The sequence below is a fragment of the Vicugna pacos genome, chromosome 2 (assembly GCF_048564905.1).
Source record: "Vicugna pacos chromosome 2, VicPac4, whole genome shotgun sequence".
Classification (NCBI taxonomy): Eukaryota; Metazoa; Chordata; class Mammalia; order Artiodactyla; family Camelidae; genus Vicugna; species Vicugna pacos.
In genome coordinates this window covers 100,066,230-100,083,556 of record NC_132988.1, presented here as the reverse complement: position 1 = coordinate 100,083,556, position 17,327 = coordinate 100,066,230, and the positions used below count along the sequence as shown (strand labels likewise).

Sequence of the window (17,327 nt, the reverse complement as noted above, 5' to 3'; positions counted from 1 at the left end):
GATTGAAAGGAGGCCTTTCTGCTAATGTTTGCTGGTTTGCTGTTATTGTAATCAAGTTGTGAGGTTGTGATTTTGTTCTGTGGCTTTGTTCTTAGAATCCATTTAACAGCTTCATTGGCATTTAAGTAGAGTTTTGGGGTGGCAGCTCCTTCCCGATTCATCAAGACAGTATGCCAGACTCAGTGGTTCAGTGGTGGCCTCCTAATTTTTCACTTTTCTGATTGTGTCAGAGGTCAACCCTTGGTTGATCAATTTGGTATGTAACGGGTCTACAGTATAGCTCAGAGCCTACTCTTACAATATTTCTCTGGATTAAATCCCATTCTGCTCCTAATATTTAGTGCATTCTGAGTGTTAGAGAAACCAAGAATAAACCACCAATTTTCTGTACTGAATTAATTTTATTGTTGTTTGAAAGTAGTATGCTATCCAAACTCTAAATCTGATTTAATAGAAAATGTATACAATTGTAGCCCATAGATATCTCCAAATGTACATATGAGTAGGTCAACATAACTATCCCTCAAACATGAAAATGCCTCTAATTTCACACTTTAGGTTTCTTTTTTCCTTAATCTACAGATACTTTCTTACTTTTACTCCACCTTCTCAATGTCATATACATTTATTGGATTATCATGATTAATAATCTAGCAGAAACAAAAACTATTTTGTCAACAAAGGGATATCATTGATTTCATTACCAATGAGACAAAAATTGAGTCAGCACATAACCACAAATGTACATACACAGAAGGTATTAAAACTTATTTTCGCATACCTAGTAACAATAGGAAAAGTTTATGAAAGAAAAGTTATACTATTCTTTGAGAATTTTATTCAATTTGATTACCTCCCTTCTTTCCTCAGAGCCTAAAACTACATTGAGCTACAAACCCTTGGCCTAAGAATATTTACCTGAGCTATATCTTAAGAAATCTTTTAAACAACGTTTCTTAAAATTATTTTATTTAACGGGAAGGGTACTGACAGGGAGAGAGGAAAAACTTGAGTTTTCATGGCTGTAGCATTAACTAATGAAGAGCATTTCATTAGATCCCTCTGGGACTTAGGTTACAACCAATTAAAAATCAGAGGTGAATGATACAAATTCTATTTACAAACCAAAAACAGACTCACGGACATAGAAAACAAATGATGGTTACCAAAGGGGAAAGGGTGGAGAGGGATAAATTAGGGGTTGGGGACTAACAGACACACATTACTATACACAAAACAGATAAACAACAAGGACCTACTGTATAGCACAGGGAACTATATTCAATGTCTTGTAATAACATATAATGGAAAGGAATTTGAAAAGAAAAAAATATATATATATATGTATGTATCTGTATAACTGAATCACTTTGCTATACAACTGAAACTAACATCATAAATCAACTACACTTCAATAATTTTTTTTTTAAATCAGGGGTGACCTAAATAATCCCTACAACTTCCTCTAGGTCTAAGATACGAGGTTTCCCTTCTGGCTATACTATTCCATGAAGAAGTATTTAAACAGAGTGTTTAAAATGGACTGTTAAATTACAGAAGGAAAAACGCTAAATTAGAACCTATTAATTAAATACATAGAGAAGATATAAGGTATTTCCCAAAGGAGAATCCATAATTTAAAGCATATTTAATTAACATAATACCACAAACCATCAATAAATATTATGAAAGGTACGTCTCTCTCCAGCATGCCTACTACCCTCACATATGGCTTGCTACAGTCCCCTGGGAGAAATGCTAGCACATATTGTCCTAAATCTTAAAAATATACTTATCTAGAAGGTTGTGGGTGTTTTTTTTTCTCTCTTAAAAGAGAAAAAAGTGAAAACATCTGGAAGTTATAATTTTCAAGGTGATTTTTAGAGAAGCACAAGAATGAAGAAATTTTGCCTGTTCAAAGGTATGATCTTTGTGATAGCAAATTATCCCTAGGATATTTACTTTTATTAAAACCTGTAGCTTCACTTTCTTAATATCTGGAGGGCTAAGACTGTTAGATGGTAGGAGAAGACAGCAATGGCAAGAACATCTTAGAATTTATCATCATTTTATCTAAAAGGCCTTTATTTTCCTTGAATTTATTGCACACATGAAACAGGAAAGAAAAAGTCTATGAGAAAAGCCTTACAGTTCAAATTTCATGATACAATTTACAAATTAATTTCTTTAATTACCAGAATCCATCTATTACTGTAACTCGGTTCTCTCAAGTGCATTGAACAGTGCATGGAAAGGTGTCTTACCAATAGGATGTGATGGTTTCTTCCTTAGGCTAGGCTATACACAAATTCTTCATGAAAAGAACAATTTTAGGTATATTTGTAAATGTCTGGAATTTGAGAAAAATAGTTCTTTAAACATTGTTTACACTGAAATCAGTTTGACCACTTGTCTAATAACCACCCTAGTCAACTGGGGCATTGAATACAATGATTGATACAATGACTTGACCAGCTGTGTGACTGTAACTGAACTAACCGAAAAAAAATAATTGACTTAATGTGACATATGTGCTGTCTCACTGCTGTGGAATTAAAAGTTCCACTATTTTCTTAATGCTCTGAGAAGTCTCTGACCTCCTCTGCTCTACAAGACAGCACCCTCAACAACGAAAGAGGCTAGATGCATCATAATGTTGGAAAACTCAAATACATCAGTGCACTGTCAACACAAACAAATACTTACAGAGAAGTAGAACTGACAAATCCAGCTTCCTGCAACTTTCTATAATGAAAACTAGGGGAAATTCCAAAGAAACTGGAAAACAGGTCGTGGGTTAATGATTCAGAGTTAATTATTTTCTTTGCACAAAGACTATCTACATAGTATGGTACTTTTGAATACTAGGGAGCTGAAAGACAGAGTTTCCAAGCCAAGAAGGTTTTTAAATACAAGGAGTGTAGAGGTATTGGATAGCCTTGTTAGTATTTGCCTTGTGTAGCGATAAATCACACACACACACTCAGCAGCACAGAGGAAAGCACACTGGCTTCGGGTCTAACAGAGCCCCTCATCACATTTCAACCTTTTTTTTACTGCAATTTGACCCCATAACAAATCATGTGTGGTATAAAGGTAGGATGTCTTCCTCACATGAGATAAGGAAACTCACACACAGAATAAACAAGTGACTTGCCAATGATCACATAAGTAATAAATATCAGAGTTAGGACTAGTACCCAGATGTTCTTACTCTTAATTCATTGCTTTTATTTCTATTACACAATATTAAATCTTACATATTTCAGTTGCAAATGACCAAAGTGTCAACGGTAACAAAAATAAGCCCCATGCCCCAGATGAAGGTAAATGGAAGACTTATTGGTTTTACACCATCAGGAGGTCCAGAGGTAGAGAGAGGTGACTTCAGGTATTGCTGGGTCCAAAAATTCAAAACAATAATCTGCTTGGGTATACAACCTCTCTCTGACTCACTCCCTCTCTCATCATATTTACTGGCTCTTCCTCCTTTCTTTCTTCCTCTGATTCTGTCCCTATATTGGCTTCATTCTTTCTTACTTCAGATAAGGTCTCTTTATCTTCCTACAATGATAATAATTTCAAAGTAATATTTTATTCTTTCCAGGTCTGTGATTCTCCTCCATTTCTTCTTCTTTCTCCTTCTTCTCTGTCACTGTTTCTGATCCCTGACTTGGATCACAGATCAATCTGCAGACTCATCATTGCTTCCAGGGCTCTGAGGCACTTTTATTTCCCAGACCTGAGTCATATTTAATCTCCCAGCTGAAGATAATTTGACCAGCAGTCTTTTGGAAATTACATGAGGAGGTTAGGTGACTCTGTCCAGTCTGAGGCTATCTAAGGTCTTGGTCTCTCTTCAGCAAGGACTCTGTTAGGTCAGTTTAGCAAGAGCTCTCTACCCTTGATGACTCCTCTTAGAAGTTTTCCATCATCTGACCCCTTCACTCTGCTCTTTGGCTATAAATCACCACTTGTCTTTGCCGTATTTGGAATTGAGCCTGATCTCTCTCCCTTATTGCAACAGTCTTGAATAAAGTCTAAATTTACCATTTTAGCAAGTGTAACACACAGTCATATAGAAACAATCATATATAAAACAAAATCCTAACTGCAACACTTAAGAATCATCTTGTTTTCATTCACTAATTTAAAACATCTGAATCTCTTCCACCATTCATTCCAATCACTCACTTACACTCTAGTTACTGCAAGCTGCTTAAGACATCACCATGTGTCCTATTTTTTGCAGTACCCAGAAAGGCAGTGCAGGAGATTTAACAACACAAACACACTGGACAAACAATCATATATAAAACCAAATCCCTGCCCTTGAGGAGCTTACACTGTTACAAAGGAGACTGGAAATAAATAAACGTACAGGTACTACAGTGTCAAGTGGAAACGAGCGCTATAATCAAAATAAAGCATGCTAGAGAGAGAGAGCATTGGGAGTGTGAGTATATCTCGGAAACATTGGGGAGAGCCTTCTGAAAAGCTGACATATAAGCAGAAACTTGTCTGAAATGAGAAGAGCAAAAATTGTAAATATTTCAGGAAATAAAGTCCAAGGCTTAGTATCAAAATTGGCAAGGCCTTGAGGTGGGTGAGTACCACAGAAGTTCAAAGGGTAGCAAGAAGATCAGTGTGGCTGCAGTGGAGTGAGCAAAGAAGTCAAGAGAAGATGAAAAACAGAAATGTAGACAGAAGCAGGTGACACAAGGTATTTTCAGTTAAAGGAAGGACTTTGAACATAGTGCATGTGCTTTGTGAAACCATTAGCATGTATGAGGATGTTCTGGTGGGATGAGATGTCATCAAGAATTCACAATCCTCATGTCACACTGGACAAACTGTGTGGGGCCAAGAGTTGAAACGAGAAGCGTTGTGTGAAAGGGGAGCAGTCAGAAAGTTGCTGCAACACTCCAGGCAGGAAAAGAGGGTGACATGAACTAGTGAAGCAACACAGGGCTAGTTAAAAAGGTCCAATTCAAGAGTTTTACAACTCAGAAGCAGTAATATTGGTTGATAGATTGTATGAGGGGCATAAACAGATTGTGTCTGTTAAATGTGATTCCAGGTTTTGGTCGGAATTACTGAAGTATAATGTGGCCTCATTCACTAAAATGGTGATTGACAGAGAAGATTTTGGAAAAAAAAGTCAAGATTAAGAAGACACAAAATGCTGTTACTATTTTAAAAAGATCGATTTCCATAGGCAACTTTGTGTGTATTGGAAACAGCAGCACACCCTCTGGGAAGGCTCAGTTCCCACACTAGGCTACCAAGCGGAGCTAAAAGAATTCCAGCTGAATTGTAGCTCCCAGAAACCCCTTTGCCTGAGCTCCTTTGTGTAGCACCTGAGCTGCACAATCATAGAAGACAACCCTGCAGGTCTCTACCCAAAATTAGACAAAAAATTAACATCCTCGGTGTGACCATCATTACTGATAAAGCAGAAACAGTATTCCTCCCATGAAGTAAATAATAAACGTAAGAGATTAATGTAAATATGAAATTCATCTGATCCATTGAAAAATTACACATTTCCCCTGCTTTTAATAACATTTGGTATTTTGGAAAAAAATAAACTATAGCTCTTTGTGTTTACTTGGATAATCTTAGTATGCAAATATCTGAATGTTCCTGTATTACCTGGTTCAGTCAGAAAATTTGAGTTGTGTGATGTGGTCACTTTGGGTATTATTTTTGTTGAAAATAAAATTTAAAAAATTTTTAATCCAGTATATCATTGGACTTAAAAGGAATTGAAACTTGCTTAATGTTTAGAGATAAGTAGCAAAACTTTCTTGTGCACACTCTAATAATGGAACTCTGTTATGCACTTGGACAGTTACAAATTATAATAATTATGTTATTTTGCCTGAATTGATACAAGGTAATATAAAATGAATTTTTGTTAAAGTAATATTCAGGTTTATGTGGCCTTAACCAAAGTTTTAAAAATATTTTTATATATAGTAAGCAGCCTTAAATATTTTTATACACAGAAGTAACCTTATTCCAGGCAACAACTGCTACCTACAACAAATATGTTAGTTTCTAGTTTTACCGTATTTTTGCTGTTCCAATATGGGGGCAGTTGATTCACTTCTGATGTGGCAACTTTATGTATAATAGATTATGCAAAGCAAGATCTATTTCTGATGAAAGAACAAGAAAAACACTCCAAGAAGATGATATTTAGTAAAACTTTTGTTCAAATGAACATGCTTTAAGAGGAAATTTCATTTTTAGTTTCCCTGAATCAAGATGGATGATGGAAAAGGATAGAAAGAAAGATAGATGACAGATGATAGATGATAGATAGATAGATAGATGATAGACAGACAGATAGATAGATAGAAAGAAAGAAAGGAAGAAAGAAAGACAGAAAGAAAGAAAGAAGATAAGCCAAGGGCTCAGTCATTCCTCCACAAGAAGCTACTATGTGGAGCTCCTAAAAAAATGTTCAACTCATTTATTTAAGGAGGAGGCTCTGACAGTTTCGGGTTCCTGCCCAAGGCCCAGGATATAGATGGGCACTTAGTGCAGAACACTGGTTAGGGACCTTTGTGTGTGTAAAGTGTTGCCATTGATCCCTATTCCATCCACTTTGATAAACAGATTTCTCGCCTGAGAAGTAATTGTTAATAGCTCTTAACTTGAACTGCCACATAGAAGAGTACTGATATATATTGATATACTATATATTGATATATATTAGGCCCCCTGTGCCCCACCGACTGCTTTATTTCTCAACTTAACTCAAAACTAACTTATAACAGCAAGTATCAGAACAATCTGAAGTACCAACCTGATTTTGAGTCATATCTCCAGATACGTTGTAAAAATTAAAGATAATGCATGTGAAGTTTTTGACTTGGGCCCAGACACATAGTAAGCACTCAATAAGTTAAAATTTTCATTTTAGCTACTAATCATTAAAAAACTATTTGTCATTTTTGTCCTTCCAGAGACATTAATTTCTTATAAGATTTTCAGATACAGCATTTATAATTTAAAGGTCTACTCAATATTTCACAATAGTAGTATTTCCATAGTTGCAATATTCATCCTATTCTGTATTAAAACTTTTGCTACAACTAAGGGCTTTTACTACACCCAGTGAACAGTTAGTTAATCCAAGAATGAATCACACAAATCTGAACTTTTTTGAAGCTTTTTAGCCAAATCTTCAGTAACCTTAATGGTTCATCAAGATATCAGTTAACCATAGTTGGATGAAATGCTTACTTCTGATGAACAGGCAGAAAACAAGCAACCCAAGGAATATAGTCTAAATCTTAATATTTCTTTCAGCTGAGAAAAAAAAATACTCTGCAGTCAATAGAGCATAAATATATAAAAATTCAGGCATAAAGTTTTAGGGTAGGCTTAGAAGATCTGTGCTTCTTTGTTCTGAACAATTTCCCAAATGGAAATATATATATTCTCTCTCTCCCTCTCTCCCTCTCTCCCTCACTCTCTCTCCCCCCCCCCCCTCTCTCTCTATATATATATAGTATACACACACACACACACACACACACACACACACACATTTGCTGAACAGGAATGACCCTAACTTTTAAAATCACAAATGCAACAATTGGGACCCATGGGGAAATGATGGTTCCTAACTTAGGAATACCCTCTTGAAGAGGAGAGACATAAGTCTACCACTCAGGAGGAAGATTCGATAATCTGGGTACAAAGATGTTCTATAACTGCCAATCAGTCATCATTGTTTGACGCTGGAGGACAAAGATGTAGCAGCAAGTTTTCTCCATCAAAGGGTCAGGGAAAGCTAGGACACTGGTCAAAAGCATTAATAAGAATAGCAAATATTGTCTCAATGAGAGACCTAACAAAAAGTGTTACATTCGACTCAACAGACTGAGAAGCTTGATATCTACCCAGGGGCAGTGGAGTCTGGGCAAACAGCGGGCCCAAAGTTGAACGTTCAGAATTCTATGATGGAGCAGAATATCTGTGGACAGTTCAACAGCTTCCCCAATTCCATCCACTTCACCGCTTAAGACTCCTGATGTGTATATTGAAAATGTACGTGTGCTGGGAAGGAGGTGTACACTAAGTACCACATGGAGCTAGAAAGACACAGCAGCTGGAGTTAAGAGGAAAAAAGCATACAAATGATAAACGCTGGAGAGGATATGGATAAAAGGGAACTCTCATATACTATTGGTGGGAATGTAAATCAGTGCAGCCACTCTGGAAAACAGTATGGTGGTTCCTTAAAAAACTAAAAACAGAGTTGCCATATGATCCAGCAATCCCACTCCAGGGCATAAATCCAGACTAATTCAAAAAGGTACATGAAGCCCAATGTTCATAGCAGTGTTCTTTACAATAGCCAAGATGTCCATGGATAACTGGATAAAGATGTGCTATATATTTATATATACACACAGTAATTTGTATATATCACTAGCCATTAAAAAGGATGAAGCAATGCCATTTGCAGCAACATGGATGGATCCAGAGATTATCATATCAAATGAAGTAAGTCAGACAGAGAAAGACAAATACCAGAGGGTATTACTTATATGTGTAATCTGAAATATGATATGAATGAACTTACTTACAAAACAGAAACAGACTCACAGATACAGAGAACAAATGTATGGGAACCAAAGGGGAAGTAGGTGGGGGAAAGAAATCAGGAGGTTGGGATTAGCAGATATAAACTACTATATATAAAACAGATAAACAACACAAGGTCCTACTGCATAACAAAGGGAACTATATTCAATATCTTGTAATAAACCATAATGAAAAAAAATAAATAAAATATTGTATTTCTTAATCTCTCCCTTAAGTGACAGTTATTCAGCCTTTTGTTGTCTTCATGATCTACATATTTTCAAAGAGTACTGGGCAGTTATTTTACAGGATGTCCCTCAATTTTTAAATTGTCTGACATTTTCTCATCATTAGGCTGATGTTATATATTTTGTGGCAAGGATACCACAGAACAAATGCTGTGTATTTCTCAGTGTATCATAAGAGGGGGACTGTGATGTCAATATATGCTATTACTGGTGGTGTTAATTACTTGGTTAAGGAGGTATCTGCTGGGCTTCTCCATTATAAAGTTACTCTTTTTCCCTCTTAATTCTTAAGTATCTTGGCATAAATTAATTTGAGACTATGCAAATATCCTGCTCCTCTTCAAAATTTGGTCCAACAATTTTGGTATCTATTGATGGATCCTGTTTATAACAATTTTTTTCCTATAGTATTCCAGTGGTGATTTTTTTTCTCTGTTCCTTCTGCATTTATGAATTGTAGTTATTCTGATAAGAGGAGCTATCTCCTTACTTCCACTTATTTATGTGTTCCATTATATTTATATTATTAAGTGCACATGGATATTTATTTTATTCTATGGTTTCTAATGCCAAATTATTATTATTTATTGTATTCTTTAAAATGTTCTAGCTTTGGCCATTAAGAGCTATTTCAGAGTGGCTCCTATAACCTTTTGAAATGTGTCTTTCCTTTTTGAGCACTGTCTTATGCTCTGGCGCTACACAGTACTCCAGACTCATCTTGTATTTCTTATGCTGAAGCTCTGGAATCAACAATTTCTTCAAAAAGGCCTTCCTTGTTACTTTTATTGGACAATTATATTTATAAACCAATATCTGGTATTTAGAAATATAACTAACAAGATGCCCTTGCTTCTAGGTCTTCTAAACAGATAGCTCTTGGAGAATATAAATATTTATTTCTGTATGTGGTTAGATGGATACAGGGATAAACATTTGTATCTATATCTATATATACCATGAGCTTATAGGATATATTTAATTCTAATCAAACACCATGGAATTCATTCTGAATTAAAAACCTGTCTATAATTTTCTACAATGTATTTACTTATTTGTACTACACTAGTAAACACAATTTCAGCATTGATGATACAAATCCTTGGGAGAAACAGATTTATTATATAGTATAGTAATTTTTATCCTTTTGATATCCAGTCAGAACACTATTTTCCAAAGTAATGTAGCTCATTCTGTATTTCTCTATATTTTCCAATATGGTACATCATTCACATGTAGTCCAGATGGCCTCATATGTTACATTTTAGCTTCCTCTCACATGTTGCTCTATTTACATACCTACAGAGTATGGCTTATAATAATGTCAAATTATGTTTATAAAAGATGGATGGATGGATGGATGGATGGATGGGTAGATGAATGGATGGATTAATACATAATTTTCTTTCAGGAAAGTTTCTCTGGTCTCTCAGATAATATACTTATTTTTGTGATTAACAGATGTGGTTTGTTATATACTTTGAACATCACTGGTCATGCAACCTCTCAGTTGTGTGTGTGTGTGTGAAAGAGAGAGAAAGAATGACAGAAAAAGACACAGACAGAGAGAAAGTCAGAGACCAAGACATAGATCAAAATGTCACAAGAGACAGTGGGAGAAGAAATACTTCAGATTCTGGTGATTTTCTCACTCACTGCAGCCTCTGGCCTAGTGTCTCCAGAGTCTCTTTACTGCCTGCTTCTCAAGAGCATTTAAAGTTTTCTCAGATGGTCTAACAGTTTATCTGTACTTTTTTACAGAGTCATACTCTAGAGAGTTGATTGTTACCAGGTACCTTGCCCTGTTATCCATAATAAACTTCCTACTAAGGTTAGTAATATATACTTCTGAAACTAAATTACAACATTCAATGACTTCAGCTGCTAGCAAAGATAACGTCTTGAGTGTAAAATCCTGACTAAGTAAACAAAAGATTAATTTTGCTACTTCATGGCTTAGACATCTAAAGTTTGCCAGGAGAGTAAGAATTTAGATCCGGCAATACTAATATGAGGAGGGTGAGGCACTTGCCTTGGGCATAAAATTTAAGGAAGAAACAAAAATACTCAGTAATTGAGGTAAATGCTTTAATGTAATATCACTGTCATTTGCCTCAGGCTCAAATAGGGTTTATCAAGTTAGAGTTGCTGGTCCTGCCTGAATTTAAAATGTTGATACTTTGTTCATCATTACCTATTTGCATTAATTTTCTTCTTAAAACATGCATTCAATAATATTTATCTTGATTACTGAGTTTTGGGGATGCATCCTTAAATTTTGCCCCTGAGGTAAGTTCCTACCCACCTTACCCACCTCACTGTAACTCAGCTCTGCTCAGTCTCCATTTTTGTCTGGATTCAAGATAGTAAATGTGAACATAAATTATAGGTAATCCAGAAAATATACAGGAGTGTTTGCGTGTGTGTATGTGTGTGCAAATATATACATGCACATATAATATTCAAGAGTAACAGTATCACCATAAACCAAAATAAACTGTTTTTCTCCTAATAATCTGCTTCCTCTTAGAGAATATGTCAGGATATCAAATATTCACAAAATATTTGAGTTAATTCTTCCCACAACAGCAAACGGCAAAATCACAGTCTCTCAAATCAAACAATAATCGTAAAAGAAAATTTATGAGGCTTTTGTAACTTAGCTGACAGGAACATATGAGAATTCTATTATAGAAGTGAAGACATTAATTATAGATTTCCTGTCAGGAGAGATGAATGTATGTCTAACCATGATATAAGAGAGGTTCTGCATCAGACACATTCCTTCATCCTCTCAAGCAGGGATTTTCTATTAAGTTTTACATTATTAGATATAAAAAGAATACAAATCCCTCACTGCCCAGATTGCTAAATCTTACTTTAAATACCACCAGATATTTTGAAATCTCAAGTGTCTTATGATTAATATACTTCTCAGGTATAGTAAATTAAGAAGTTGATACTGACCCATTCTGCTGTGTGATGTCCCAGCTTCCCTCTTTTCACAATCCAACAATCTTGTCTTAAATGAAATCATATTTACTCTACTAAATTGGTTGCCTAAAAATACCTACAGAGAGGGGGAAAAAAGCATTTTCTTCTGATCCTGTTGTCAATCACATCTCATATAGCTGAAAAAGCATTTACTCTGAGTTTCAAATCCAATATCAAAGACTCCCATTTTCAATTTAGAAATGAATTAAAATGAAAGTAATTTTTTTTAATTCCCAAATTAATTCTAAAAGAGAGTAGTTCAAAATCAAAATTACTTGACACCTGGACATCACAGAAGATGGCAACCTAGGAAGCTCCAAGGGTTGGTACCTCCACTGAGCTATGTGAAGTGACTATTTGAGAATGCTGGAATCTAGTCAAATACTTGCAGCATTCAGGGACGTGCTTAGTGAAGAAAGACTCACACATTTCTGTAAATTTTGAGTTCCCTTTTGCAGCTTTGATTCCTCAGCCCCCATCTCCTGTCCTGTGGGTACATCAGGCAACAGTGCTGGTGAGATTTCCTGGAACCAGAACGGGAAGTAGGAATCTTCTCCTCTAAAAATCTGCCTTTTTCTCTGTGATTGTGGCTATTGATACTGAGGAGCTAGCACAGAGGTAGGACGTTGTTTTAATACACATGAGCCAATGGTGAGGTTAAATCTAAAGGGAACAGACTTTTAATTGTTTTTTGTTTCCTTTTTTATTGGAACCAGGCATTTAAGGAAATTTCCATTAAGTTATTGACTAAATAGAAAGATAATGGAACAGAGACCTCAGTGACCACACACAACAAGGAACATAATCATTGTAAAAGGTAGTCTGGAAAAGTCACTGAACAAACTGATGACTGTAGCCTTCATCAGGTAACAGTAGCAATCCCAGGGGACAGAAGGGGTGTGATGTCCAGAGGTGCCTTATCACAATATTCAAAATGTCCGGTTCTCAACAAAAAAAATTACAAAGCACATAAAAAACATGAAAGTATGACCCAGTCATAGAACACAAAGAAACTGACAGAAACTATACATGAGGAAGCCTAGACATTGGACTTACGAGGCAAAGATTTTTAACTTAACAGTTTAAATGTGTTCGAAGATCTGAAGGAAACCACGGAAAAAGAAGTAAAGAAAATCAAGAGAGCAATGAATGGACATCTGTGGAATGTCAATAAGTAGATACTATAGAAAGAAACCAAACAGAAATTCTAGAGCTGAAAAGTAAAAGAGCTTAAATAAAAATTTCACTGATGGGATTAAAAAAAAAGACTTGGGCAGACAGAATACAGAAGCAGAGAACTTAAATACAGGACAATAGAAATTAATAATCTGAGGAGAAGAAAGAAAATGAGTGATGAACAGGTACCTACAGAATACTACCAACTGTACAATCACAAGCATCATGGAAATCCCAGAAAGATAAGAAAGATAAATAGAGTCAGAAATGGTGGTCACCAGCATGCCTCAGGAGAAGCCCCAGCGGACTCTAGCTCTAGCCTCTGCGGTTCAGCCCCACCCTCCACCAAGAAAGCAGCCCTTGCATGCCCCAGGGAAAACCTTAGCATTTGCCAGGCTCCAGCTCTAGCCCTCTGGCTTTAGCACAACTCCCTGGCATGGTGACACCTGCCAATATGCCCTGGAAGAAGCTCCAGCCTGCACCACACTCCAGCTCTAACCACCCATCTCCTAGAATCAGCCTCCATCCCTGCCAAAGCAATAACCCCAGGATGCCCTCCAAAAAGCCCTAGCATCTACTTGCTTCAGGTCCAGACCTCTCACCAAAGCCACTAGGCATATGCGGACTACATAGGGATGCTTCTATACAAAGACACACCTTTATGACTGGGAAAGATAACTGCTTCAACTAATTTCACAGAGACAAAAAGAGAAATTCAAATAAAATGAGAAGGCAAATAAATAGTTTTGTTCTTGGTTTTGCTACTTACTCTGCCCTTGGCTTTCTCTACCTTGAACAGAGCTTATGATGTCTTTGATGGACTTTGATCTCCTCTGAGAAAAGATGATGGAGGAGGCATCATTTTCCTCAGTTCTAGTAGACACTTGACAGCAAGAGCTATCAATTTCTCATATGAAGTATTAGAGTATCCTTTTCTGGAAATCTTAACAATTGACTGGTCAAATCATAAGAGAATATTGTGAGAGAAATTGAAAGAAACAGTTCTGTGCCTTTGGGAAATTAGATTGACAGCAGTGGCAGACCTTTGAGGTTTATTATATTCTTTGTTTTAGTAGTGCTACAATTTTTAACACACTTTTTTCTTTTAAAAATATTTTAAAATAATTTGAAAGAAACAGCATCTGTTACTTTTCTCAGAAACCTATCTTTCCAAATTTATAGTGCATGCTGTGATTTTTTTTTTTCTTCGTGAACAGCCACTTTCCTTAGATTCTTGCAAGCTTTTATGAGCACCACCAATTCAGTTTCCTTGGGGTTCTGATCTCAATTTTCCCTCTATCTTCTGTGATGTACTGGATACTACAATTGCAACTTCTACAACATGTGTGTGTCTGTGTATGTGTGATCAAATGTACTACATCACAATTCCTATACTTTATGGTACTAAATATTTATATAATAAAATCAAATGGCTTGTATATTTTAACATTAATTTAAAATTAATACTTTAAATGGAAGATTATATAATGTTATAAGACACGATCAGTATTATGTGAATAAACATGACATTTCTTTTAGCTCAAATTAGTATGTCTGGGGAAAATCAAAACCTTACTTCAGATTATCTGTGAATATATAAACAAAGGAAAATTCTCAAAATGTGCTTCATGTTTATTATACTACAATAATATTAGTGTTTCCATGAATAGCTACTCCTAATTGAATTTTCAACATAAACAGATACTAAACCTGTGAGGTTTTGGAAAAAAGACAAATTTATTTGGAGATACTTCATAAGTAATGTTATAAAACCCCTGGTGCCAAAACTATTCAAGATGCTTATTGTTTCTTAATCTTTTAAATTGACATGATTTTTAAATATTTTGCTGAATGGTTGTTTTTAAATGAAAAAAGTTTTTTTGATTAAAAAAATGGTCACTTAAAGAGCTTCTAAAATAAACTAATTATATATTTTTTAATGAAGGAATCATAAAGTCTTCTTTTATATTTAAATGATCAATATTTGAATGCTGTGCCATTGATACTACCGATACAAAAATTCTGTTTTTATAACAATGAAAATTGTATTCCTAAATTATTATTTATTCAATTAAAAATATAATTTCCAATCAAAAGCATAAATTTACATGTGTAAATTTAAATGGAACTAGTAGAAACAATTTGAAAGCAGCGGAAGAAGACAGTGTGGACTTTTCAATGTATTAGAGTATGGTCATATCAAATATGCAACATTTTTATATTTATAATCTATCAGTCCTGGGATATTTATTCAGCATTGTGACGGTTCACTGTATGTGTCAACTTGGAGGGTGTCTCTGGATAAGATTAATGTTTAAATGAGTACATTTAGGGTAAAGCAGATTGTCCTGCATAATGTAGGTGGGCTTCATCCAATCAACTGAAGGCCTGAGTTGAACGAAAAGGTCTGCCTTCCAGAGCAGATAAGAGTTCTCCAGCAAGCACCTTCAGACTTCTTCATTTGCACCGTTGGCTCTCCTGGGCTTCCAGCTTGCTAGCTTACACTGAAGACTTGGAACTTCCCAGTCTTCATAATCATGTAACCCAATTTCCTGTAATAAATCTTTTTCTCCATACGTACTACTGGTTCTCTTTGCCTGGAGAACCCTGACTAATCCAAATGTTGACTGTTATCACTAATTAAAGTGTCATTTGGGCATCTTACAAGAACTGGCCAGGAAGAGATCTGGTGGACACCATCAGGTCTATGCTTTGAACTATGGCATACACTATAGTGATTAAAAAAAATTAAATTCCTGTTGTGAGATTCATATTTAAAGAAAGTAAGAGACTGTCAGAAATAGATAGCAATAGAGTCAGATCCATTTCCCTTGTGTTTACAAACCTCCTTGGCATTGAGCAGACTACCCTCTCCCGGTTTTCTGCTTGCCTTTAGATGTGACACTTTGCTCCTTCAGATGTGATACTTCTAGGTCCCCTGGGTCAGCAGAACCCTCTGCTAATCAGAGAGAGCTCCACAGGCCTCTCTTGTGAAGATCAGGACAAAATGAGAGGAGAAGCCCGCCTTTCCTCTCTCTTGAATATGACACCACCTGAATCCCAGTGTACAGAGCTCATATTTGGAGTGACTCTGCATATATTTCAGGTCATCAGGAGTCTTCATCTATGATATTATGCAATGAATTAGTAAAAGTGAAAGTGTAAAAAATTATAACATTTTTTGCTTTCTTGTGGCAACATTCTTCTTAATTCCCCAATTCTAAAATACCTCCCTTTGGTGGGAAAAAGAGGATTTTGAGATATAAACATCCAAGTGCATACGCAGCCAAAGTTTTACATGTTAAGAGAGATGTTCCTTGATTCATAGTAACTAAAATCCATTCTCTTCTTTCATACTTTTGCCCTAAAGGGTATAAACTTCCAGATATAAAATGAGTAAGTTCTGGGATATAAGCATGGCTTCAAGAATATGGCCAATTCAGTAACCATGTGAAGTCACTATTCCTATCTCCAAGTTATCCCGGGACTCTTTGTTATGAATTCTAGTGTATCTGACCCTTTCCAGTTGTCCTCTCTACAACTAGAGAGGAAGGAAAACATTTATTCTGTCATAACATAAAACATCTAACCATATTGTCCTATTTCTAAGGGAGAAACCTCTTGCTCTCTCTTAAAATGAAAGTAAACCTTTTTTAATATCAACAACACAAAGCAACAACAACGAAAAACTAGACAAGGTTGAGTTCAGTAGTGTCCAAAACAGAACTATACTGGGACTTTTCTTAAAGATCATTAGTGTGTGATCTCCACTGCCCAGAAAGCTCTCATTGGTACAAACACAGTTCTGGAATAGACAGACCTTCCTGACCTTCCCTCACTTGTTAAATGTGTATTTTTTTTTTCAGAGTTTTTGGTTTCAGGTAAAAACCTACATGAGAACATCTTACAAAAACATAATTTTCAGGTTAATATTGCAAGTATGTTGAACAAAGATTTAAATAAGTTAGTAGGCATATTTTATACATTCATAAGAATATATTCTCAAAGTTGATTTTATTATATGCTAAAATAGAAATATACATTCTAGAAATAATGTTTGTTCATGAATTGCGGGTATTCCCTAAAAGTGGAGGTCTGAACCACATTCTAGGGTGCAGTAGTTCTGGTCAATTAAATGGCTCTATAGTAAAATTTCAAGTCACTTTTAATTCATCAGTGTTCAAAACAAACCTATAAAATGCATTTCGTTTCCATATGGCATTATCTTGGTCACAAATAGTAAGAAAATTTTTAAAAACATGAGTGACTCAAAATGCAAGGGATAATGACTTTAAAATGCAT

At 35.5% G+C, this 17,327-nt stretch overlaps 1 long non-coding RNA gene across 3 annotated transcripts in view; it reads right to left on the bottom strand.

The window, feature by feature from the left end:
* Positions 1–17,327, bottom strand: part of LOC140700471 (uncharacterized) — a 165,494-nt gene that overhangs the window by 53,783 nt on the left and 94,384 nt on the right. For 2 of the 3 annotated variants that reach the window (XR_012078872.1, XR_012078878.1), the window contains exon 4: positions 11,823–11,925. The exons of the other annotated variant lie outside the window; for it this stretch is intronic. This is a non-coding gene — a long non-coding RNA (uncharacterized lncRNA). The remainder of the gene's footprint in view (positions 1–11,822; positions 11,926–17,327) is intronic. 3 annotated transcript variants of the gene reach the window in all.